The sequence below is a fragment of the Pinus tabuliformis genome, chromosome 4_1 (genome assembly GCF_031772625.1).
Source record: "Pinus tabuliformis cultivar Carrire ecotype Pingquan chromosome 4_1, CPIR1, whole genome shotgun sequence".
NCBI lineage: Eukaryota > Viridiplantae > Streptophyta > Pinopsida > Pinales > Pinaceae > Pinus > Pinus tabuliformis.
In genome coordinates, this window is record NC_142303.1 from 956090856 (window position 1) to 956115939 (window position 25084).

A 25084-nucleotide genomic window follows, 5' to 3' on the forward strand; every position below is an offset into this window, starting at 1 on the left:
ACTTATGATACTCAGAATTCATCACTGATGCTCTGACTTCCTTCATAGATAAACTTACTATGTTTCACTGTTTTGTATTGTCATTTCTACACTCGAACTCTATAATGCCTTGACTTCCATGCTAGATAGAATGCTTTGGCTTCACTACTCAGGATTCATGAAGGATTTCTTATATTCAGAATGTGTGTTGTCATTTCCTTAGTTTTTTTTACAGTTGCATAGGTGTACAATCACTCAGAATTCACTGATTGTGCTCTAACGTCCTGTGTGCACTTATGAGTTGTGGTTCCATATGTGTGTTATGTTCTCAATATTCAAATGCTGAATGCCCTGACTTCATGTTAAGCTGATCTTGTTGTGGTACTGAAACATACTTTGACTCCATAGCCCAATGGTAGCCAGCCTTCATCTTTCAACCTATAAACATATACAATTACAAACCATAGAGTTAGCCATCTATTCATATCTTTAATCTAAATCATTAACCCTTTGAGAGAGCCCTCTCAGGCTGAGGAGGCTAAGCCTTAGTCTAAAGATTGGTTTGAAACAATTACTTGAAGTCTTCCTGGTCTGCAGCCTTCCAGGGCTTGATTTTGAGATAACATTTTGGTGCGTCTGCCGGGAGTCTGAAGATTACTCATTCCCGAAATTATGAAGCTGAACTTCTGAAGGTAGCAGGAGCTCAGAAGGTTTTCGAGGCTGTAAATCTACCTTGGCGACTCCATTGTTGAAGAATTCGAAATTCATAGATTCATGGTGATTCCACTGGAGTTATGAAGGACCCAGATGCTACCATTCTTATTTCAAGGTATGCATGCATAAATTTTTCAGGAATTCATGGTTTCCCAAATCATTTTCCCAAGGATGCATATTTTCTAAGGAATGGTCCAAAATTCAATGGAGAAGATTTGAGTTTAACTTTGAAGCATATATCAGATTTTTGTGATTTTACAGAGCTTCTTAGAGTTAAACATGAGGATGTTTGCATTATGTTATTCTATGATTCATTTCAAGGGAAATGTAAACAGTGGATTGAAAGCTTTCCTACCAAATCCATTAAGTCATTTGAAGACTTTTGGCTTATGTTTTTGGAAGAATGGATAGATAGATCAGATGTGGTGGCAAAATCTCCTTCAATTCAAGGTTTCAAACAATGGAATAATGATCATAGTAATGGAGAAACAGATGAAAATTTTTCTTTGTCCTTATCCTCGTATCTAAAATCATTTGAGTGTAAGGCAGAGGATAAGATGAAATTTTTGAATGAAGTTGCTAATGACATTGAGAAAGGCATTGAAGGTTTACAAGGTCAAATTCAGGCATATAGTCTTCATAATCATGATCATTATTTTCAGAAGCTTTCTATGGCAGAACACAAGGAGAGAGTGTTGCTTCCTTTCTCTTTCACGATTGAGGAACTGCACACTGTTGTTGAAGATCAGTTTGCACAACCAGAAAGTTACAAGAATCATCAAGCTAATCATGTATTCTGGGATCCTATAGCTGACTACATGGAAGAGTTTTACTCTCCAGTGTTTCAGTTTTTCTATGAAGATCAGAGGCAATTTCAATGGCAGCGGTCATCACAATATCATAGTGGCTCTGAACTCCGATGCAGTCAAAAAACTCACATATCAGATAAGACAAATGATTGGCTGCATTGGAAATTTCACATTGATTGAGCTGAAAGAAGTTTGAATTGTTAGGGTAGGTAGGTAGGAAAATGCAAATAAGCTCAAGGTTGACTGAGCATTTTTCAGTAGATGTAGATTTCTTTTTCTCATACAGTGATCATCAAGCTTAAGCCCGAGGTGAAGGCCCAAGAAGCTTGAAAGGGATGCTTGTCAAGCAAATTTCTGTTTGTCATAAATGGATAAGGCACTGGACATACGAGTTCTTAGTGTACTACAGGAGCACACTATCCCAAGTGGAGCCACTGTTATCACTGAAAAAATTTCAAAAAACAATTTGGACAACTGGTATGGTTTCAAAGTTGTAAGTCAGTCTTGGTCAAGTCATTTCTATTGTTTTATTTAAGGAGTCTAAAACATAAGATAAAGTCTTGTTCCCTTTGTTAAATATGGTCTTGTTTTACCCACCATTGGTCCCACATTTATTCAAAGTGTCATGTGTTAAGGCTGTTTCAAAAAATACATACACTACGAAATCAACTAGGAGTTTTCGTAGAGCAAACTCACAAAAATACACTGTGTGCGCTACGAAATCAGGGATTTGTTCCAGATTTGGTCTAACTGTCTTTTCCATCAGAATTCGTTAATTTTTCATCACCATGTGTCAGTCCTTGAACCATGCCTATCACATGCAGCCATTCATTCTCATTATTAGAGTCGTTAGGAATCTTGGTATGCTAAGGTTGCAAGTTTCAAAAAGAGCCAAGTATTCATAGTTATGATTTAGGTTTGGGTTCATGCATGAGAAGCATATTGACAGATGTTCAATTTGAATTCTTTGAAGATCAAGCGAGGCAACTCTCAGTTTCAAATTCAAGTAAGGCAGTGTTCAAACCAATACAGTGCAGGTTTATCTTCAAGTTTCCCTACAGGGTTTTCATAGACATGTCTGAAGAAAGGAAAAATCACAGATCAGGCCAATGTCTTAGACCTGACCCTGAAGGCTTAGATGTTCTCACGAGGAATAGAGAGGTTGAAGAAGCATTCAAACAGTCACAGAAGAAGAAGGTTCAGATCAAGGAAGTGGTACAAGAGCAGTCTATTGATAAAACAGTCAAAAGAAGAGTAACTAGAAGTCAATTAGCCAAAGAAAAGGGGAAGAAAATGATTGTTGATGAAAGCCTAGCTTCAAAGGGAAGTTTGAACGATCTCCTCCACACCATCTACATAGAAGAGACTCCTCTGGTCCAAGCAGAGCTACTTGAAGCCAACAAGAACAAAACCAAAGGAGTTAAATCTTCCAAAAAGCTTCAATTTAATGACCAATTCTCAAAGTTTGTTTTCAAAGCCAAGAAGGCCTGTGACTAGGCATTTAAGAAGATTACAAGAGGCAGAGCCAGAGGTAAAAGAGACAGATTGAGGACCTGCAAATTCATTGGAGCAAACTAGGAGGACAATCTCAGCATAAAAGAACCGGGTTGTAAGTGATTGGAGCCTTAACACAATTTTGGTTAGAACATTACCTTTTCGAAGCTGTTATGGATGAATTATGTCAAATATATGTGGCATATTGGCATAAGATGAAGCTGTGAAGAAATCACAAGAAGAATATTTTTTGAAAAAACTGTGTTTTTTTTTTACTCACACAGCAGTTTCGTAGCGCGCTACGAAACTGCTGTCGCTGCATATTATGACTTGATGGACCATTTTTTTTTAGACAAAGGGAAATATTCTTTGAATAGGAGGGTCTGAAAGGGAGAATTCACGAAATATGAGTGTCTAGCAAAGGCAAAACAAGGAAAGGAAAGACATTTATGAACTCCAAAGTTTTATGTTACGAAATCACTGAAGCAGCCTTTTTCAGGAGAAAAACAGTTTTAGGTAGTTAACTTCCAGGAGGTCTATAGAGCAACGGAAAGCATATTTTTGGAAATTGAAAGAGGTTTTTATTCCTAACATACTGAAATAGAAAAACCTCTTTCATTTTCTTCAAATTGGTTATGAGCTGGGAGAAATGGGTGACTAAAGTTGCGCTGCGAAACTGCTGTAGGTGCAGTTTTTCATCTCCTGTTTGACAACTATTTTTCAAAGACTTATTTTGGGCGGTAGGAATGATCTTTCAAAAATACAAGAGAGGTTTTTGTTCAGCATGGAATTTTCACAAAAATCTCCTTCCGTTTTTCCAAATACATTTTTTACGAGAAGTTATGACCTCTGTCCCAAGACCTATTTTTCAGCCAGAACAGAGCAAGGGACAGTTTCCTGTTTGACACGTGTTTTTCAAGGACGGATTATGAACATCTGGAGGAATTTTTTAAAAAAACAGGAGAGGCTTTTGTTCTAGACAACATGGGCTACAAAAACCTCCTTCAGTTTTGTAAAATGTGTCATGGATGAGGAGATAAAGGCTCTGTCCCACGTGCCATTTTCAGGGATTCTAAACCTAAAAACAAGGAAACATGTTCCCTAATTTCTAGGGTTTGTCTTCAGCAGTCAGATGACCACGTGGGAGGCTTCATCAAATTCGACTTCATGGAGTCTTAGGTGTCAAAGAATGTTTTAAATGTTTAGATAAGGTTGTTTTAGTCATAATAAGGAGTTACACTCCTAGTTGTATTAGGTCACTAGCACTCCTAGTTAACAGCTAGTTCTAATTAATGGTTTGTTTTATGGTTAGAATAGGTGTCACTGATGGCAAATTCGAATTCTCTTGATGAGGGATGATGGAATCCTAATTGTAAATGCTTTATATAGAGCAAGAGGTCGAATTAGCAAAGGGTTGGAGACTTTTTGGCTCAGCTGCTGCTCTATGTGCAGACTGTGTATATTTTTAACCTAATGCAGATTTCTACTTAGACAACTCAAGATTCATGAAGAGTTCTTGTATGTTCTTGTTATGATGGCATCTTCCAATACTTACATTGCAGTGGTGTTTACTTATGATACTCAGAATTCATCACTGATGCTCTGACTTCCTTCATAGATAAACTTACTATGTTTCACTGTTTTGTATTGTCATTTCTACACTCGAACTCTATAATGCCTTGACTTCCATGCTAGGTAGAATGCTTTGGCTTCACTACTCAGGATTCATGAAGGATTTCTTATATTCAGAATGTGTGTTGTCCTTTCCTTAGTTTTGTTTACAGTTGCATAGGTGTACAATCACTCAGAATTCACTGATTGTGCTCTGACTTCCTGTGTGCACTTATGAGCTGTGGTTCCATATGTGTGTTATGTTCTGAATATTCAAATGCTGAATGCCCTGACTTCATGTTAAGTTGATCTTGTTGTGGTACTGAAACATACTTTGACTCCATAGCCTAATGGTAGCCAGCCTTCATCTTTCAACCTATAAACATATACAATTACAAACCATAGAGTTAGCCATCTATTCATATCTTTAATCTAAATCATTAACCCTTTGAGAGAGCCCTCTCAGGCTGAGGAGGCTAAGCCTTAGTCTAAAGATTGGTTTGAAACAGTTACTTGAAGTCTTCCTGGTCTGCAGCCTTCCAGGGCTTGATTTTGAGATAACAGGTTCATCATCTACAATGACTCCAACCACGCGCAGAGCTTTCTCCACATCAATTGCTTCTTGGAATTTTTCTAAAAGTGTTGGTTTTGCAGCTTGCTTGACGAACTACACAATATTGGTCGACAGTGTAGACAGGTAGTAGTCATCTGTGATGGAGTCATGAGGTTTAATGTCTACACTGAACTTGTTCAAGATACGGTTAAACCTATGGTTAAAGTCCTTTACTTTTTCTTTCTGCTCCATCTTGAGACTACCCAATTCTTTCAACAACATGGCAGGGGTTTTGTCCTCAACAAATTTCTGAGGGAAAATTCTCTTGAACATTCCCCAGTTCTGAATGGAGTTGATAGGAAGACTATGCTACCATACAACTGCTCTACCATCCAATGTACATGGAAACAATCTACATGCAACATCATCATAATGTACCTTGAGTGTTTGCAGATGTAGGTAGAACGTATCTAAATGGTCTTCTGCCTTCACTATTCTATCAGGGTCATAATTCGTTAATAGATTCTCTACTTTCCTTGGCATATTTTTCAAGGCACCCTAGAGTGCCAATGGGCCCTGTGTCATCCATTCCATATTTTGATCATCCATAGTGCCCTCTTCTTCGTCCTCCTCCTCTTCTTCTGAATCTGATGGTTCAACCTTTGAATACGTTGGTTCATCTTCGCCTCCACCTCCTCTGCTACCTCCACCATAACCTGAGCCCAAGAGTAAGTTGTTAACTTCTTCTCCTTCTAGAAAAATAGGAGGTTCCTCTTTGTTCTCAATAGCTTCTACTAGCTCTTTTAGAGTGGTGAGGATTACTTCTTCAATAGACGAGACTAGCACTCTTATGGGTGTAGTCTTTTTCTTCCTTTGTGAAGGGGGAAGAGTGTGTATTCCTGGAATCAGTCTGATAGCTTTAGAAAACTGATGGGTGATGGGATGAACACCGCGAATGTGATGATATGAAATTTATTGTTTGGGTTTGGGAGGCAAGGAGTAACCAACTTCAAAGTTGCGCGTGGGAGAGAGGGAATTCATGTTACTGCCTTGACCAGATGATGGATATGTTGGGTTGAGAGGACATTCAGCCATAAACCACTGGCAACCCTCCTTCTAGTGCCATAAATGTTTCTAGTGCTAGACATGCCAACATTCATGGGATCTCTCCAGTATGAAGTCCCAACTAGACCTCACATTGTTTGGTGTAGGAGACCCATCTGGTACGATGGCATGGTTTCCATTATCTTAGATATTTTCCTTAGCTCTTGTTGTTTAGAACCTGAGAGTGTTATGCTTGTAACTTCAATAAAGCGAGGTGAGTATGCCTGGTGAGTGCATAATGTAACTTTATGTATGGGTTCTCTTACTATAAAGGAGAGGGTAAAAGTGAGCCTTTATATGAGAGATAGTAGTACCACACAGGGAGAGACACACGTGAAAACAACACAGGTTTGTCCAGCATCCAACGGAATAGTCCACAGCAAATCTGGCAGTCATTAAAACTAAAGTACAAGGGAAAACACGTACACCATCCAACAGAGTAGTCCACACGAGGGTGACAGTCGTTATAACCAAGAAACACAAGGATGTTCTGTCTAATGCTGGTGGAGTAGTCCAAACATATGAGACAACAGTGATAAACAATACAACACATCTTCAACAATGTAAGTACTAAAATAACCGAAGTGGTTCAACTATCTTCTGAATTAAGAAAAAGTTCCAAGACACATTTGTACACCATACATCACTAGCCCCAGTAGTGGGACATTGGAGACACTCCTTGCTCCTCAAAGAATAGACTACAGACTCTCAAGGCTATGTGAGAGGAGCCAAGGTGAAAAGTCATTTGCTCATACAATGAGGGGGTATATATAGCCAAGGGGGATAGCTGATCCTTGTGACTCTTCGACTTCCCTTATGACTGTTTGACTTCCTATGAATTTTTGACTTACATGACTCTTCAACTTTATGGGTGTATATCTTGGACTTTCACATTACAATACATTTGATTACAACAAGTATGGCCCATACTAGTGATGTGGCCGAGACAACTCATGACACAACTCGACATGACACTACTAACATGTACTAGTTGACTGTGGTTTCCGTGTCGAGCTACTATATTGTTGAGTGATGGGTGTGCTCTTGGTGTATCATGTCTTCACCTCTGCATGGAAAAGTGTGCAGGGTCTTCAATGGTCCTAGTCTTTGTTTGATGATGCACGTGTATGTGTCCCTTTCGCGTGTTGCTCGATGTGATTCATACCTTCATTCAACTATGAGAAAGTCTTCTATCATGCGCTCCTTCTTCATCTCGTTCACTGTTGCGCCATGTTTCATCAATGTACCTTCTTCTACAATCAATGATGATGAGACAACATCAAAACCAAAAATCTCCTAATCTAGCAGGATGTATTGTTTTCCGTTTCAGGTGTAGGTGTCTTGGAGAGAGGACAAGGTACTAAAACTGCGTAGAGCACATCTCGCATTGGGATGAGAGGCTACAGAGCACTGTCGGGAAAAAATACGCAGATGCCTCTGGGAGGAAGACAAGGAAAAGCTACGCAGTTCCTGGGAGGAAGACAAGGTAAGGTGTCAGGAGGAACTATTGGGAAATTCTGTGTAGTTTTCAGGATGAGGACTGGGTAGGTCATCCAAGGGTCTAGCTAAGAATATGCGTAGTTTCTCCGAGGAATACAGAGTGGGGAACAAGAGGCACTCGTAGACATTTATGCACAGTTTTTCAGAGTAAGGCTTGATCAGGCTGCAAGGAGTTGTTGGTCATAACTACGCATTTCTAAAATACAGTGTCGGATAAGCAGTTCTTGTGCAGTTTTTGGGATGAGTGCAAAGAGGGGTAGCAAGGAGGGTGCCAGTTAAAATTGCACAATTTTTAGGGACAGAGCAGAGCAATCTAGCAGGGGGGTTGTCAACCAGATCTGCGCAATTCCATGGAATAGTGTAGTTACAGGTAGTAGAGGCCTAACTCACATTACTGTGCAGTCTCTACAGACAGTGCAGGGTAGGAAGTCGGGAAACTTTTGTGCATTTTTGGGGAGAAGTGCAGCCTCGGGTCATAGTGCAGTTTAGGTTTTCCGGTAGACCAGAGGGAGGCTTGATGAGTGATCTTGCGGGAAGCACATATTGGGTCAGACTTGGGGACAACTTCTGTGCAGTTCTGGGAGATAGTTGGCTTTCTCACTTCTAGGATTACATAGTGCAGGCTGTCTCGTAGAGAAACCTCAAGCTCTACATAGTTCTAGGTGTAGAGCCTTGAACCTGTACCTTCCCATACACCTCTCAGCCTCCTTTTCCCACTCATTTCATCCACAAAGTTGATTAAATCATTGTATTTTAGGACTTTTTACATGATTTTCTAACTATGCTAAGTGACTGTTGTTTGGTTTAGAATTTTGGTTCAGTATGCTGCGTTTCCGCAGCCAACACAGGTTTCCATAGCTGATCCAGGTTTCTGCAGCCAACACTGGATTCCGCAGTTGTTTTATTAAATGATATGTTACAGGTATCCTCCGAGAAGATGAGCCACATGGGCAAGTTCCAGTAGTCAAGGACATGGTACGTGTCCCTCCAGATCACCCAGAACAGCCATAAAAGCCCGCGATCAACGAGGAGGCAAATACCGGTCAACAGAAGTGTCCAGCGGTGGCACGGCTCTGCGTTGCTCTGTTTTTGGGCACGTGAAGCTAGGTGGCATCATCCTCAGCCACGGAGACAATCTAGAAGCACGAATCCAACAACCATATTCCCCAAATTGAATGAGCACGATGACAGTTACCTAGATCCGGGGACGCTGAGGATTCACGTGCTTTTGAACAGCTAATCGAATAGCATAAATTTCGTTAAATCAGTTTGCTTTCTTCCTATAAATAAAGCGTCCTTGAACGCTGTATAGTTAGTCGTTGTTGTAATCATTTTGTTTGAACTCCCCACTATACTTGACATTTTGATGTTTAATACATGAGAAGACTGTTTTACATCTAAGCATATATTTGCTCATTGAATTGGTTGAAGTAGGCAGAGGGCCCCTGTTTGCTAAAGTCCTGTATAGTAATCTTTAATTTCTTGCATTTCTTTTTCTGATTTCAGGTATAATAGCTATACAGATGTCTTTTAAATTGTTGCGTTTTCAACATGTATAATAGCTGTACATAAACTTTGATTTCTGCTGATTTACATTTCTGCACTTTTATGTTCATGACTGATCAGTGCGTTATGCAGGTTTCTTAAGCGTGCCCGGGACAGTTTTTTTTCTTTTCTTTTTATAACTAGTGGCATGAGTGATCATCTTGTCTATGTTGCTAACCTTCATTGTTTTGCAGCTTTAATTTTCCTTACTGTCATTTCTTTAACTTGCACATTTACTTTCTGCTCTTAGACATCAAGTTGTTCATCTATTGATGGTTCCTTTTCCATAATCAAATAACTTTATTGGGAGCCAAAATATCACTTAGCATAGCTTGATTTAGTTTGCTTTAGAACTCACATTACTTGACTTATTCCTAACTGTTTCTCACATGATAAATTCAGCTGAAAGGCAAGAAGTTAAGAGGAAGTTAAAGTATTTGTGACTAGTCTCTTTTATGTAGTTTCACTTCAATTTCACATTGCTTAACATTTCATGATATCTTTTCATATTTTACTTTTAGTTGGATTTAATATAGATTTCATTTTCATTTTCATGCAGCAGCAGAGATACTGGGCCGATGTCATTAGTCCTTTTATTTGATGTCTTCATTTTCCTTTAAGAGTTGATTTTATTGCAATTGTTGTTCAAGCTTTCTTGTAGAATACTCTTTAAGTTCTGAGAAATCATTTAGAGATCACCACAATCATCCACATTTCACTTGCTTTATTCCATTTCCATCACATCACAGTAGGAAGATACATTTGAAAACAAACTTAAAAAAAGCTAAAAACGACAAAAGATTAAGAAAACAGTTACCTAAGTACATATAGTACACCTCACTTCATCAGCTTACGAGCCCCGGGTTGACATTTAAAAGTTGCGATTTAGACATCACTAAATTGACCAAACATTTTGGCGCCGTTTCCGGGGAAGTGAAATTAGGTAGCCAATTCTTAAAAAAAAAACAAGAAAATTTCAAGGAAGGAAAATTAATAACCTCTAAAAGTATGCTCTACTCTTGCACCTAGAGTGATTTGGAGGATCAGAAAAGAGAAAGTTATTGGTTTAATAGTTTCTTGAGTATGCTCTCTTCTTGCACCTAGAGTGACCTGGAAGATCAGAAAGAGAATCATTACCCCGACTTGAAGAAAAATAAAAAAATGACATGCATAGAGCAAGAGATTCTAGGGGAAGGTTTTTAGCTAGAGCCAAGAGTTCGATTTTTACAAGTCCATCTACTTCAAGGAATAGACAAGAGACACCTCCATCATCTCCAACTTACACTCCTAGCCCTAGGATTCCTGGAATTCAAGAGACAGGAGTCGACTCTCCCACACCTTCCATCGAATCTGAACTAGAAAGAGATTCTTTCCTTCCTTCTACAGAGAGACAAATTGTAATAAAAGAAGTAGAATCATCTGAAGAAGAGGGAGAAATTCCTTCTTGTTCACCCTTTGTAGAAGAACCAGAAGACTCTGAAGTCTCTAGGGAAACTACTATGACAGAGGAAGGAGCAACTGGATTTGGTAGAGGTAGAGGTAGAGGAGGAGGAGGAGGAAACAATGGAGGAGGTAGAGGTAACATTGGGGGAAATAGGGATGGAGATAACTCATTCGGATTTCCTATAGTCGATGAGGACTCCTGAACCACCATGAAAAACATCTCACCATCTGTCCTCCCAAACTTCCATGGGATGAGGAATGAGGACCCTGAAACATTTCTATTTGAGTTTGAAGTCGTTTGTCGAACTTATGATTATCTGGAAGACTCTCAAAAACTCAAACTGTTCCCTTCAACATTGAAAGGAGCAGCCTTGAAGTGGTTCATGGGATTACTCACTCAATCCATTAGGTCTTGGAATGATATGAAACAAACATTTTTGGATAGGTACCTGGACTATTGTATGCCCACCAATCACAAGGATGAGGTATTCAAAATGATGCAAAAAGAAGATGAAAATTTGGAGGATCTGCTTGAAAGATTTCAATACAACTTGAAAAGAGCAAAAATGAGTAACTTGGATGAGGAGACCTTGGAAGCCCTTCTATTAAAAGCCATTAGAGATGAATGGATAGATATTTTGAACATGATGGGGAAGGGAGATATATTTCAACTTTCACTCAATGATATAGCAGAGCTATGTGTCCATCTCTCAAGGGGGAAATCTAAAACTTTAAAAGGGCCTAGAGATCCTTCTCTCATCAGAGCAAATAAATCTGCAACTGGATCGGTAAGTAGGGCTGAGATTGGCAACATGCTTGATGAATTCAAAACTGATATCTTAGGGAGTCTGTTGAGTCTTGAAAATGTCATTCATTTGCATTATACTTTCACTATTATGTCCATTATATCACCTCCATTTCATCTCCATTTCACTACTATGTCACCACATTCATCCCACTTTCATTATCATTGGGCCACCTTTATGTTTTTCCAATCTTTATTATTTCTAAGCCTTTTAAGTGAATTTGTGGTTAAACATTAGAAAATAATGTGCATATGCTTATACCTAACAAATGGGTTGAGGTTGTTGACATGTGTAGGTTGAAAGGAGACTTCTAGAAGACCCTTATGTGGCACCCCAAGGCCAAATTCGAATTTGGTTGGAAAGAATCATGGGATCATGAGGATATGTGTCACATCTCCGAATTGTATTGTAACTCTAAAAAGACATGTGTCTTATCAGTTCCTATTTTGATTAGGATTCTAGAGGTAGAGGGAGAGATTCATGGATTCTCATTAATGAGATGGCTCTCATCTTTTTGTATAAATAGGAGATCTCTCTCCTTCATTTGTTAGTCTTTTAGTCTCCCCTTTGAGTCTTTTCTTAGTCCTTTTAGCTTGTTAGTCCCATGGCTTTTGAAAGCTTTTGTACTTTGTACTTTTGAAGAAATTGAATAAAGCTTTGATGTTCTCAACATGGAAGGAGATGTGAAGTAGATGTCATGGAGCATATTAGGATGTAAGTAGAGTAGATTTCATTTTGTAAATATTTCTTTGTAGAATGTAAGGTAGATTAGATTTTTCATTCATGCAATTTTAATTCATGCAAGTGTGTTTAATTTTGCTTTGATTTCATGACTAATGGCATATGTGATCATCTTGTCTATGTTGCTGACCTTTATTTTTCTAGTTTGATTTTCATTAGTATCATTTCTTTAACTTGCACTTTACTTTCTGCTCTTAGATATCAAGTTGTTCATCTATTGATGGTTCTTTTTCCATAATCAAATAACTTTATTGGATCCAAAATATCACTTAGTACAGCTTGGTTTAGTTTGCTTTAAGACTCACATTGCTGACTTGTTCATAACTGTTATCACATGATAAATCTAGCTGAAAGGCAAAAAGGTTAAGAAAAGGTTAAAGTAGTGTGATTTGTCTCCTTTATGTAGTGTCACTTAGATTTCACATTTCATTTTCATTTTAAATCAGCAGCATAGATATTGGGCCGATGTCATTAGTTCTTTATTTGATGTCTTTATTTTCCTTTAAGCATTTGATTTCATAGGTAGTAGGGGGCCCCTGCCTTGTATAGTTGTCACTTTAATTTCTTGCATTTCTTTTTTTTATTTTCATGTATATTAATGTACAGTTTGAATTACTGCATTTTATTTTCTTTTTAACATGTATATTATTGTACATAAATTGCTTTCAAGTTGATTGTAGATTAGTGATGCACATAGCCTTTTAATGAACTAATGACGTGATAGAATCATCTTGTCCTTTTGCTGAAGCAGCAAAGATACTGGGTCTCATAGTCATTCTCTCATTATTTGATTATTGCATTTTATTTTAATTGAACTAATTGTATATTTACACTTTTGTTTAAATACTAACTCCATCAATAACATGTTTTAAGTTCTTTTGAAGTACTAAGTTTTGGAAGTTACCATTAAGGACATAGGCCTTGTCTTGAAATCTTTATCCATACTTGTCCTTTAAAAGTATTCTTAAGACCTTAGAAAACCAACAAAAACAAAACCCCAAAAACAACATAAACTATAAAACAACGAAGTAAGAGAAAGGTTAACTAAGCACATATAGTGCACCACACTTCATCAGTTTACGATACCCGGATTGATAATTTATGTAGAGCAATTTAAGACATTAAATTGACTAGACATTTTGGCGCCGTTGCCGGGGAAGTGTAATTATGAGACCTCATTTCTTACATCTGAAAAAAAAAAGGTTAATAATTCTTGAGTATGCTCTCCTCTTGCACTTTGTGTGATCTAGAGGATCAGAAAAAGGATTGTTAAGTAAAAAAGAAAAATAATAATTCTTGAGTATGCTCTCCTCTTGCACTTTGTGTGATCTGGAGGATCAGAAAAAGAATTGTTAAGAAAAAATAGGAGACAAAATAAACTTCATCACTTCAATTGATTCAAGAAAAAAAAAAGAGAGAAGAAAAACAATCTATGGCTATCTCCATTCCTAGTTTTCACTATGACTTCAATAAAAAAATCTGCCTCCCTGATCAAGCTTTGGTCCATTTGGATTCAGTGGTGGATTTTGTTGCCATGTGTGGTTTCAATTTGGGTTCAAAACTCTCTTCAATCATGCATGGGCTTGCTGGGTTATGTCATGGGAATGATTGTCTCAGACCCTAAGGACTTTGGAGTGTTAATACTTGCTTCCTTCCTATCAGTTTCATGTGCAGCGCTTCTCTATTCTCTTCATACATATTGTATATAATTGATGATGATTCTTGTAAGCTATCAACAAGACAAAAATGGAGTAATCTGTTCTTGCCTTGATTGTTTCCTTGATGGAGGAGCGCTGTACCGTTTTGAATATTCTGTCAATCCTGCCTTCTTTCTTGCAAGAGTTCAAGGTGGAACTCGCACACTCGCTGATGAAGACCCAGCTGAGACTGTGGTGCATAGAGCGACATACTTATTTCAGAAAGGATTTGGGTTGTACAATGTCTTTAAGAACAACTGTGAAGATTTTTCTATCTACTGTAAGACTGACTTGCTTGTGATTGAGGGAATTAATGTTGGTCGAAGTAGGTCAAGCAGCATCAATCCTTTATGTTCTTCACCTCTTCAATTCCTGACCAACAGTATACCTTGGTGTGACTGCGGTTGCAGGTGGATTGTATCCATCTTCCTATGTTCATAGCAACATTACAGGTCTTGTCACCTTGCTAGAAGCCTGTAAAGCAGCCAATCCTCAACCAGCTATTGTTTGGGCTTCTTCTAGTTCAGTCTACGGCTTAAATGATAAGGTGCCCTTTTCTGAGATAAATAGAACTGATCAACCTGCCAGTCTCTATGCCGCTACAAAGAAAGCAGGGGAGGAAATCACTCACACATACAATCATATATATGGACTCTCTATCACAGGTTTGAGATTTTTCACTGTATATGGACCATAGGGACGGCCTGACATGGCTTATTTCTCCTTCACAAGGAATATTTTGCAAGGCAAACGAATAACTATATACAAATTGTATTAGTAGGGTTGAACCTGTCTAACACACCTGCAAAACAATAGATCAAGCAAGAAAAACGAATGCAAATTCATAACAGAGAGAACAGTAAAACTCAGAAAACGTAACAGCAGAAAAAACGTCAAACTTCAAAAATTCGATTTGACCAAATGGTGACGAATTTTAAAAAACTAAAACATGGGTTTTTTTTCCAGGTGGGTTAATTAGATAACCCAGAAACCATTTGAGAAAATTCGTGGCGGTCTGGGAGAAATCTTAGGTTCTTTGGAGCCTCTTTTTTGCCGCCGCGTGAAGAAATTGAGTTAATTAACTGGTAGTTTGAATGCTGATTTAATTCCGCGTGCCTGAAGAAGAGAAACCTAATTGGGAATCAATTATGTGCTGGTATTCAAGCTTAATTACACGTCTTTAATGACTGATAGTCTCATGCAACGCACGACTCACAGCAAGACGTGTCCAAAATTTTTTACGGCAGTGGTGTTTATTGTGATGAGATATACGGCCAAAGTAAAGAGAAGACTTGGAAAATCAAACCATTTATTACCTTTTTAAATAACTTTGTTATATTTGGTGGAGGATTAATGGGTTCAGGAATAGCTACATCTCTTGTTCTCATTAATATTCCAGTCGTTCTGAAGGAGGTAAATGTTGGTTTTCATCAGCAAGGTATCAATAGAATTTTAGCAAACCTGAAAGTCGTGTAAAGAAAGGAACATGCCGGATCCTGGATGAAGGGATTACGATTAAAGCATCAGATCTTGATGTTTCATCTGTGCTAGGAATGGGTTTCCCTGCATACAGAAGCGGGATAGTTTTTTTGGGGAGATTCTGTTGGTGCAAGGCATATATACTCTAGTCTTAAGAAGTGGTCTGAATCCTATGGTGGAATTTTCAAACCATTTGCTTATCTGGAAGAATGAGCTGTAAGAGGCATTCCCCTGAGTGCACCCGTTGCTGCTAAAAATTTTGAATCACGCCTGTAATATGCACATGCATGTTAAACTTCCCAATTATTTTGAGATTGATTTGGGTGTTTCTGTTACAGCATGCATAGGAATTACTCTGATCTATTTCCATCTTTAAAATTGTTTTGCTCCATTCACAGAGTCCCTACTTGCAGACAATGAAAAAAAAAAAAAAAAAATTGATGATAAACTGTTTTAGCCACTTTCCGCAGCCAATACAGCGTTTCCGCAGCTCACACAGGCTTTCTGCAGCCAATACAGCGTTTCCGCAGCCAATTCTGGATTCCGCAGCTGTTTTGTTAAACTCTAGGTTGCAGGTGTCATCAAGCAAAACAAGTCACATGGGTAGCTAGGGAAATGTCAGTACATGGATGGTGTCCTATTCATTCGATCAAATTTGATGAAAAAGACCCCGGTCAAAGGGAAGTCAAAATGTGTGTTATCCCAAAGTCGCCACACTGAGTCGCCACACTAAGTCGCTGCATGTCAAGAAAAAATAATAATTTTGAATCAATGAAATGAACAAGTTATTTTCTCACTTTTCTGAAGGTATTGATTAATTTTGGACTGATAATGAAAGATGAATGGCTAACTTTTTATTCAAGATTTTTAGCTACAGAGCTGTTCCCCAATTCCGCAGCCAGAAAAACCTCATTGTTCAAATCAGCCTATCTTTCTCATACAAAATCAGATTTTGATGATTTAAGTACCATTGGAAAGATCTCAACAAGATCTATACAATGAGAAATATATCATTAGAGTTTGAAATGGCAAATAATGAAATAAATTGCTCAAAAGAAGCAACATCAACTTGAGGCACTAATTCCAAAGCAGGTATAAATTCTTTTGATTTTTCTTTGAGAACTTGTTTCATTAATACAAATTCTTAGTTTTGTGTGTAAATATCATAACTAGAGAGATTGATCACCTCTCTCCTTTGATAATCTTACATTCTATTGCAGAAGAAGTATTAGTTTTTTTGCAGGTTTCAGGAGGAAGGACAAATGACTACAAGAGAATGGTGTCTCTCTAAGAGACCAATTTGTTTCATAAGAGGATGATCAGCAACAAAGAGGAAATATGCTGATGTAAAATCAGATCCAAACACTTGAAAAACTTTCAGATACTATTGTCTCCATCATATCCATCCATCACATCCATACTTCATAATAAACCATTCACCTCATTCCACTCCATACTTTTCACTTATATTCACATACACTTTCCATCTCTTTTTGTCCATTCATAACCCACAAATAAAAGCAAGAGGCTCATTCACATGCTTATTTCCATTGCCATTTCTGTTCTCCATTACCATTTTCCATTTTCATTTTTCATTCCCTGTCATTTTCATTCCGCAAATAAGCCCTGCTTCAATGCAAATTATTGAGTCCATAGTCCTTTGAGTCTAAGTTCTTTGTAAAAACACCTTGAGGCTTGCATGACTTAATGGAAAGTCCTCATGCTGACAAACAATGGGAATACATTAATGTCCCTTATTCGTTAGATCTTCTAGGTGACTCGACATCAGCAAATTCATTCGTACCTAGCAAGATGTGTTTGGGCATCTTGACTCTCATTGTCATCAATGGTGAGAGTTCTCGTGTTGATTAGTGGCATCCATTAATGGCCACTAAGCCAACAATTTCCTACTATGTTCGACATCAGAACATCTTTTCACATAGTAGGAATTGTGCCAATGAGTTTTGAAGACATGAAGACTATTATTTTCAGCATTTTGGAGCAGATTCAGCAAGTTTTAGTAGAAGCAATAAAAAGTCATCTTATCTCTCTATCCATGACTCCTCTTGTTCAGCCACTTGAAGAAGAATATGATCAGAAGTTTTCAGCCACCACACATACAACTCATCCATTCCAAAGGGTAAGTGAAGGTACGTCATTTTCTAACTTTTGACCATAGAATTCCATAAAAAGCTAGAATGATAATTGTTGGAAAAACATTTCTCTTCCTCATTTCATAAAATTGCCAATACCATCAGTTGGGGGGAGGAATACATTCATATTCATATCTTGCCATGTCCATATCATATTCAAGAGCTCACATACTTCCAACATATATTAATTATTACATTGCTATTATGAGCATACAATGGCTTTTGAAAAAGTGCTTAAAGGATAAATTGGATACAAACAAAATCATGGTTGTCACACAAGAACCAACCATTATGCAATCCAATAAAGATATACTTTGCAACAATAATCAAAATATCATTATGCAAAGTTCAAAGATCAAAATAGAAGGCAACAAAAAAATGGTTGTAACACAAGAACCAACCATGTTGCAATTCAAGTGAAACACTTTGCAGAAATATGAAGTTATCAAATGATATCATGCAAAGTTAAGCCAAAGCTCAAGGATCAAAAGAGTTAATGTAATATATTGCATGAGGACATGCAATAGCTTCAGTTGAGGGGTATTTTGAGTCTTGAAAATGTCATTCATTTGCATTATACTTTCACTATTATGTCCATTATATCACCTCCATTTCATCTCCATTTCACTACTATGTCACCACATTCATCCCACTTTCATTATCATTGGGCCACCTTTATGTTTTTCCAATCTTTATTATTTCTAAGCCTTTTAAGTGAATTTGTGGTTAAACATTAGAAAATAATGTGCATATGCTTATACCTAACAAATGGGTTGAGGTTGTTGACATGTGTAGGTTGAAAGGAGACTTCTAGAAAACCCTTATGTGGCACCCCAAGGCCAAATTCGAATTTGGTTGGAAAGAATCATGGGATCATGAGGATATGTGTCACATCTCCTAATTGTATTGTAACTCTAAAAAGACATGTGTCTTATCAGTTCCTATTTTGATTAGGATTCTAGAGGTAGAGGGAGAGATTCATGGATTCTCATTAATGAGATGGCTCTCATCTTTTTGTATAAATAGGAGATCTCTCTCCTTCATTTGTTAGTCTTTTAGTCTCCCCTTTGAGTCTTTTCTTAGTCCTTTTAGCTTGTTAGTCCCATGGCTTTTGAAAACTTTTGTACTTTGTACTTTTGAAGAAATTGAATAAAGCTTTGATGTTCTCAACATGGAAGGAGATGTGAAGTAGATGTTATGGAGCATATTAGGATGTAAGTAGAGTAGATTTCATTTTGTAAATATTGCTTTGTAGAATGTAAGGTAGATTAGATTTTTCATTCATGCAATTTTAATTCATGCAAGTGTGTTTAATTTTGCTTTGATTTCATGACTAATGGCATATGTGATCATCTTGTCTATGTTGCTGACCTTTATTTTTCTAGTTTGATTTTCATTAGTATCATTTCTTTAACTTGCACTTTACTTTCTGCTCTTAGATATCAAGTTGTTCATCTATTGATGGTTCTTTTTCCATAATCAAATAACTTTATTGGAGCCAAAATATCACTTAGTACAGCTTGGTTTAGTTTGCTTTAAGACTCACATTGCTGACTTGTTCATAACTGTTATCACATGATAAATCTAGCTGAAAGGCAAAAAGGTTAAGAAAAGGTTAAAGTAGTGTGATTTGTCTCCTTTATGTAGTGTCACTTAGATTTCACATTTCATTTTCATTTTAAATCAGCAGCATAGATACTGGGCCGATGTCATTAGTTCTTTATTTGATGTCTTTATTTTCCTTTAAGCATTTGATTTCAGAGGTAGTAGGGGGGCCCTGCCTTGTATAGTTGTCACTTTAATTTCTTGCATTTCTTTTTCTGATTTTCATGTATATTAATGTACAGTTTGAATTACTGCATTTTATTTTCTTTTTAACATGTATATTATTGTACATAAATTGCTTTCAAGTTGATTGTAGATTAGTGATGCACATAGCCTTTTAATGAACTAATGACGTGATAGAATCATCTTGTCCTTTTGCTGAAGCAGCAAGGATACTGGGTCTCATAGTCATTCTCTCATTATTTGATTATTGCATTTTATTTTGATTGAACTAGTTGTATATTTACACTTTTGTTTAAATACTAACTCCATCAATAACATGTTTTAAGTTCTTTTGAAGTACTAAGTTTTGGAAGTTACCATTAAGGGCATAGGCCTTGTCTTGAAATCTTTATCCATACTTGTCCTTTAAAAGTATTCTTAAGACCTTAGAAAACCAACAAAAACAAAACCCCAAAAACAACATAAACTATAAAACAACGAAGTAAGAGAAAGGTTAACTAAGCACATATAGTGCACCACACTTCATCAGTTTACGATACCCGGATTGATAATTTATGTAGAGCAATTTAAGACATTAAATTGACTAGACAAGTCTTAGTGAACAACTAGACACCCTTAAGATTCACAATAAGCAGAAAGAAGAAGCTGAGGCTTTGGCCATCTTTTGCCCAAAGTGTAGGAAGAAACATGCTCTAAGGGAATTTCCCTTGGATGCAAAAGTTGTAGAAACATGTGTAATTTGTTCAGAGAATCATGAGACCAAGGATTGTCCTTCAATTCCTGGGCTCAAAGCTGTCTTTCAAGAAGATCCAAATACAATCGAGTCTCTCTGTTTTGTTGCAAGGAGACCTTGGCAGGGGCAACAAAATCAAGGGTTTAGCAACTCTATGAATTTTCAACCCCCACCAAATTGGAATCCTTGGCAACAACCTTGGTCCCAACCTCAAAATCCCTTTCAATCATGGGTACAAGGTATGCAAAATCCTTATGGGAGATTTGCTCAATTTTACCAATATCCTCCATCTTTTCAAAACCAACAAGCTCCACAACTTCCAAATCAAAATCCACAACTATCATTTCCATTTCCACAACAACAACAACCTTCTCAACAGAATCCAAATTCTCAACTCTTGCTTCCATTTCAACAGAAGTCAAATCAACTTCCTTCTCAGCCATTGCCAAACCCCAATAATAAAAACCCTCAAAATGCTTACATGATGGAAGGTCAACCATTTCCTACCTATATGATTGTTCCTCTCAATGAAGTACAACTCAGATCAGGTAGAGTCCTAGATAAACCTTCTATAAATGCTCAAAAGCAAAGCATTTTTGAGGAAGAGTCTCTTGAAGCCAATAAGGGTTCTGAAGCATCTCTTCAAAACCCAAACACTCAAAAAGAAAAAGAAAAAGAGTTAACCCCCACAACTCCCATAGTTGAGCAACCTGCATCTTTATCCACACCTCCTTTTCCTGAAAGATTACAAATTGACAAAGGAGTTGAAAAACAAATTTGGTTACCTGAATATAATTTTCTAGATGAATTGAAGAATGTCTATATCAAGATTCCCTTGTTACAAGCCATTAAAGAGATTCCTATTCTAGCAAAAACAATAAAGGAGTTGAGTCTTAAAAGACCAAGAAGGAAACCAAGAGATACCAGAAGGATCCACCTGGTAGGGAAAATTGCAGATATCATGATGGGAAAAATTACTATGCAGAAATATGTAGATCCTGGTAGTCCAATTGTCAAAACACATATCAATGGGGTAGAAATACCAAATACTTTGATTGATTTAGGGGCTGCTATCAACATCATGAGTAGACAGACTATGGAACAGCTAAAACTTCCTAATCTTCTTTTCACACCTACTTTATTGCAACTGGCAGATCGATCAATTATTAAACCAGATGGTGTATTAGAAGACATTCCAGTCTCCCTAGACTCTTGGGAATATCCAGTGGATTTCATGATTTTAACTCCCAAGAGTAATCTTGGAGGACATCCTCTTATTTTAGGAAGACCTTGGCTAGCCACAGCTGATGCTTTCATAAGTTGTAGGTCTGGGGATATGTATATTTCTGATGGTAATTCGACAAAGAAGTTCAATCTGTATCCTCTAGCAAAAGCAATTACAGAAATAGGGGATAATGAGTGGGTTGATGATGAAGATACTATACAACCTGTCTTTACCATTTCTGAGGTTAGTGAAGATAGTCAAATTCTGAACACATTAGAAAACTTTGAGCCATCTTCAGAATATGACTCCACACAATTTCAGTTGGATTCTGACATTGAGTGTCTATCATCTAGAAAAATGTCTCTTTTCTCTATGGAAGAGTTTGGTAGTTCTGCCATTGAGATTTTTCCAGGAAAAACATTGAATATCAACAGAAACTTGGAAAAATCACAACAAGGGGAGCTAACCAAAATCTTGCAAAAACATTCTACTGCATTTGCATGGGAGTATACCGATATGAAAGGTATTGATCCTAAGACTTGCATTCATCACATCTACATTGAGGAAAACAGTAGACCAATCAGACAACCTCAAAGAAGGATGAATCCAAACCTTAGGGAGATAGTGAAAGAAGAGCTCCAAAAGTTACTTAATGTAAACTTCATTTACCCCATTTCAGATAGCCGGTGGGTTTCCCCTTTGGTTATAGTACCTAAAAAGAATGGTAAATGGAGGGTTTGCATTGATTACAGGGAATTGAACAAGGCAACTTTGAAGGATCACTTTCCTTTGCCCTTTATTGATCAAGTATTAGATACTTTAGCAGGCAAAAAGTATTTCTCATTTTTGGATGGTTTTAGTGGTTACAATCAAATTCAGGTAGCACCTGAAGATCAGGACAAGACCACATTCACCTGTCCTTGGGGAACTTTTGCTTACCGAGTACTTCCTTTTGGATTATGTAATGCACCCGCAACATTTCAAAGGGCAGTACTAGGAATCTTTTCTGATCTAATTCATGATTGTGTAGAGGTCTATATGGATGATTTTACAGTCTATGGTAATTCATTTGAAGAGGCATTAGAAAATTTGGAAAAAGTCCTTATAAGATGTAAAGAAACAAATCTTTCATTAAGTCATGAAAAATGTTTTATGATGTTTACTGAAGGGATTGTTTTAGGACATCATATTTCAGGAGATGGAATTAAAGTTGATAGATCAAAAGTTGAAGTCATCTCCAAGTTACCTATTCCAAATTGTCAAAAAGATGTTAGAAGTTTTCTTGGATTTACTGGATACTATAGAAGATTTATTGAAAACTTCACCAAGATAGCATCTCCGCTCTTTAAATTACTTACAAAAGACTGTGAATTCAATTGGGATCCTGACTGTCAATCTGCATTTGAAACTCTAAAAACAAGAATATCTGAAGCACCCATTTTGAGAGGGCCAAATTGGAAACTTCCTTTCCATATTTTTACAGATGCTTCAGATACAGCTCTAGGAGCTGTGTTGGGTCAAAAGGATTTAGTTCCTTATGCCATTTACTACACCAGTAAAAATTTGACTCCCACTGAGTTAAATTATACTGTGACTAAAAAAGAGTTCTTAGTTGTTGTGCATGCAATTAACAAGTTTAGACATTACATAACTGGCTATGAAACTTTTGTCCATACTGATCATTCTGCAATTAGATATCTCATGAACAAACCTGTTACTAATGGCAGAGTTACAAGATGGCTTTTACTTTTACAAGAATTCAATATTACTGTGTTGGATAGACGAGGAAAACAAAATACAGTAATTGATTTCTTGTCTAGAATCCAAAATACTAACGAAGATTCTCCTGTGGAGGATAAGTTTCCAGATGAATATTTGTTTGCAGTAACTACTAAAACTCCTTGGTATGCAGATATTGCTAACTATTTGGTTACAGGGAAGCTACCTCCACACTTATTTCCTAATGAGAAAAGGAAAATCATTCAGGAGAGTTCAAAGTATTCATGGATTTCTAATGAATTGTTCAAAACAGGGCTAGATTGTGTGATCAGAAGATGTGTTCGGGAAGATGAAATGCCTGACATCCTTAAGGCATGTCATGATGAACCGTGCGGTGGACACTTTGCTGACAAGAGGACTGCCTATAAAATCCTTTCTTTAGGATATTATTGGCCTTCTCTCTTCAAAGATGCAAAACAATATGTTAGAAGGTGTGACAGCTGCCAAAGAGTTGGGAGACCAACTTTTTCAAATGAAATGCCATTACAGCCACAGGTACTCATCGAACCCTTTGAAAAATGGGCTTTAGATTTCATTGGACCTATTAATCCACCATCTAGACAAAAGAAGTATATATTGGTTTGCACTGATTATGTTACTAAATGGGTAGAAGCCAAGGTATTGCCTTCTGCCACTGAAAATTCAGTTGTTCAATTTCTTTTTGAGGATATTTTTACTCGTTTTGGTGTCCCAAGAGAAATTGTGACAGATCAGGGAAGTCAATTTACATCTAACTTGATGGAGAAGCTGATGGAGGAATACAAAATCAAGCACAGAAAATCTACTCCATACCATCCGCAAGCAAATGGTCAAGTGGAATCCACAAACAAAGTTCTTGAGAGCATCATCACCAAGACTGTTCATCTCCACAGAAGAGATTGGGCAGAAAGGCTTCCTGAAGCCTTATGGGCCTATAGAACTACATGGAGGAACACAACAGGACATTCTCCCTATGAACTTGTTTATGGGAAAGAAGTCTTGCTCCCCATTGAGTTCCAAGTCAAGACCTTCAAGATGGCAGTTCAGTTGGGGATGAGTCTATCAGAAGCCCAAAAGCACATATGGAGCAGCTGAATGAGCTAGATGAAATAAGACAAGATGCAATTTTAAGGACCGATCTAGTTCAGCACCAAAGAACTAAGTGGCATGACAGATATATCAAAGAGAAGAAGTTTCAAAAGGGAGATTGGGCGTTACTGTTTGATTCAAAGTTTAAATACTTCAAAGGAAAATTTCAAACTCATTGGCTTGGGCCATATGAGATTGATGAAGTATTTAGCAATGGAGCAGTTCGAATCAAGACTATTGATGAGTTTCAAACTCCTCTCATTGTGAATGGCCACCGATTGAAAATTTATCATAAGCCACTCTCAAAAGAGGACTTTGTCAAAATGTTTCAAGAGAATTTTGCAATGAGGCTGGTGGAGAAGAATTCTTCTCCTCCATCAGCCTAGTCTTTGTTTCTTTCTGAATTTAAAAAAAAAAAAATGTGTATAAGCCTGAAAACCAATCCCAGATTGGCAGTCTTATACAGAAAATATGGAGTGAAAATCAGGGACACCTGACACTCTATATTTTCCAAAAAAAAAAAATCTCTTTCTCTTTCCATCTTCACTTCATTTCATTTCACCTTCATCATTTTTCATCTCCATTCCATTTCATCATCACTTCATTCCATTCACTCCATCTCATATCATCAATAAAAGTCCCTCTCAGGACTATTTCATTCAGTTAGTTCTTTTTCCTAACTAACTTTGTGCAGTTAAAGGGGAGTTGTCTTAGTTTCCGCAGCTGGAAACCGTTTCCGCAGCTCGCACCAGTTTCCGCAGCCAGAAACGATTTCCGCAGCCAGCATCACTCTGTCTCTACAGCCAGCAGCACTCTGTTTTCAAAGAAAAAATCTCAGTCAAAGGTTAACATCATCATCACCA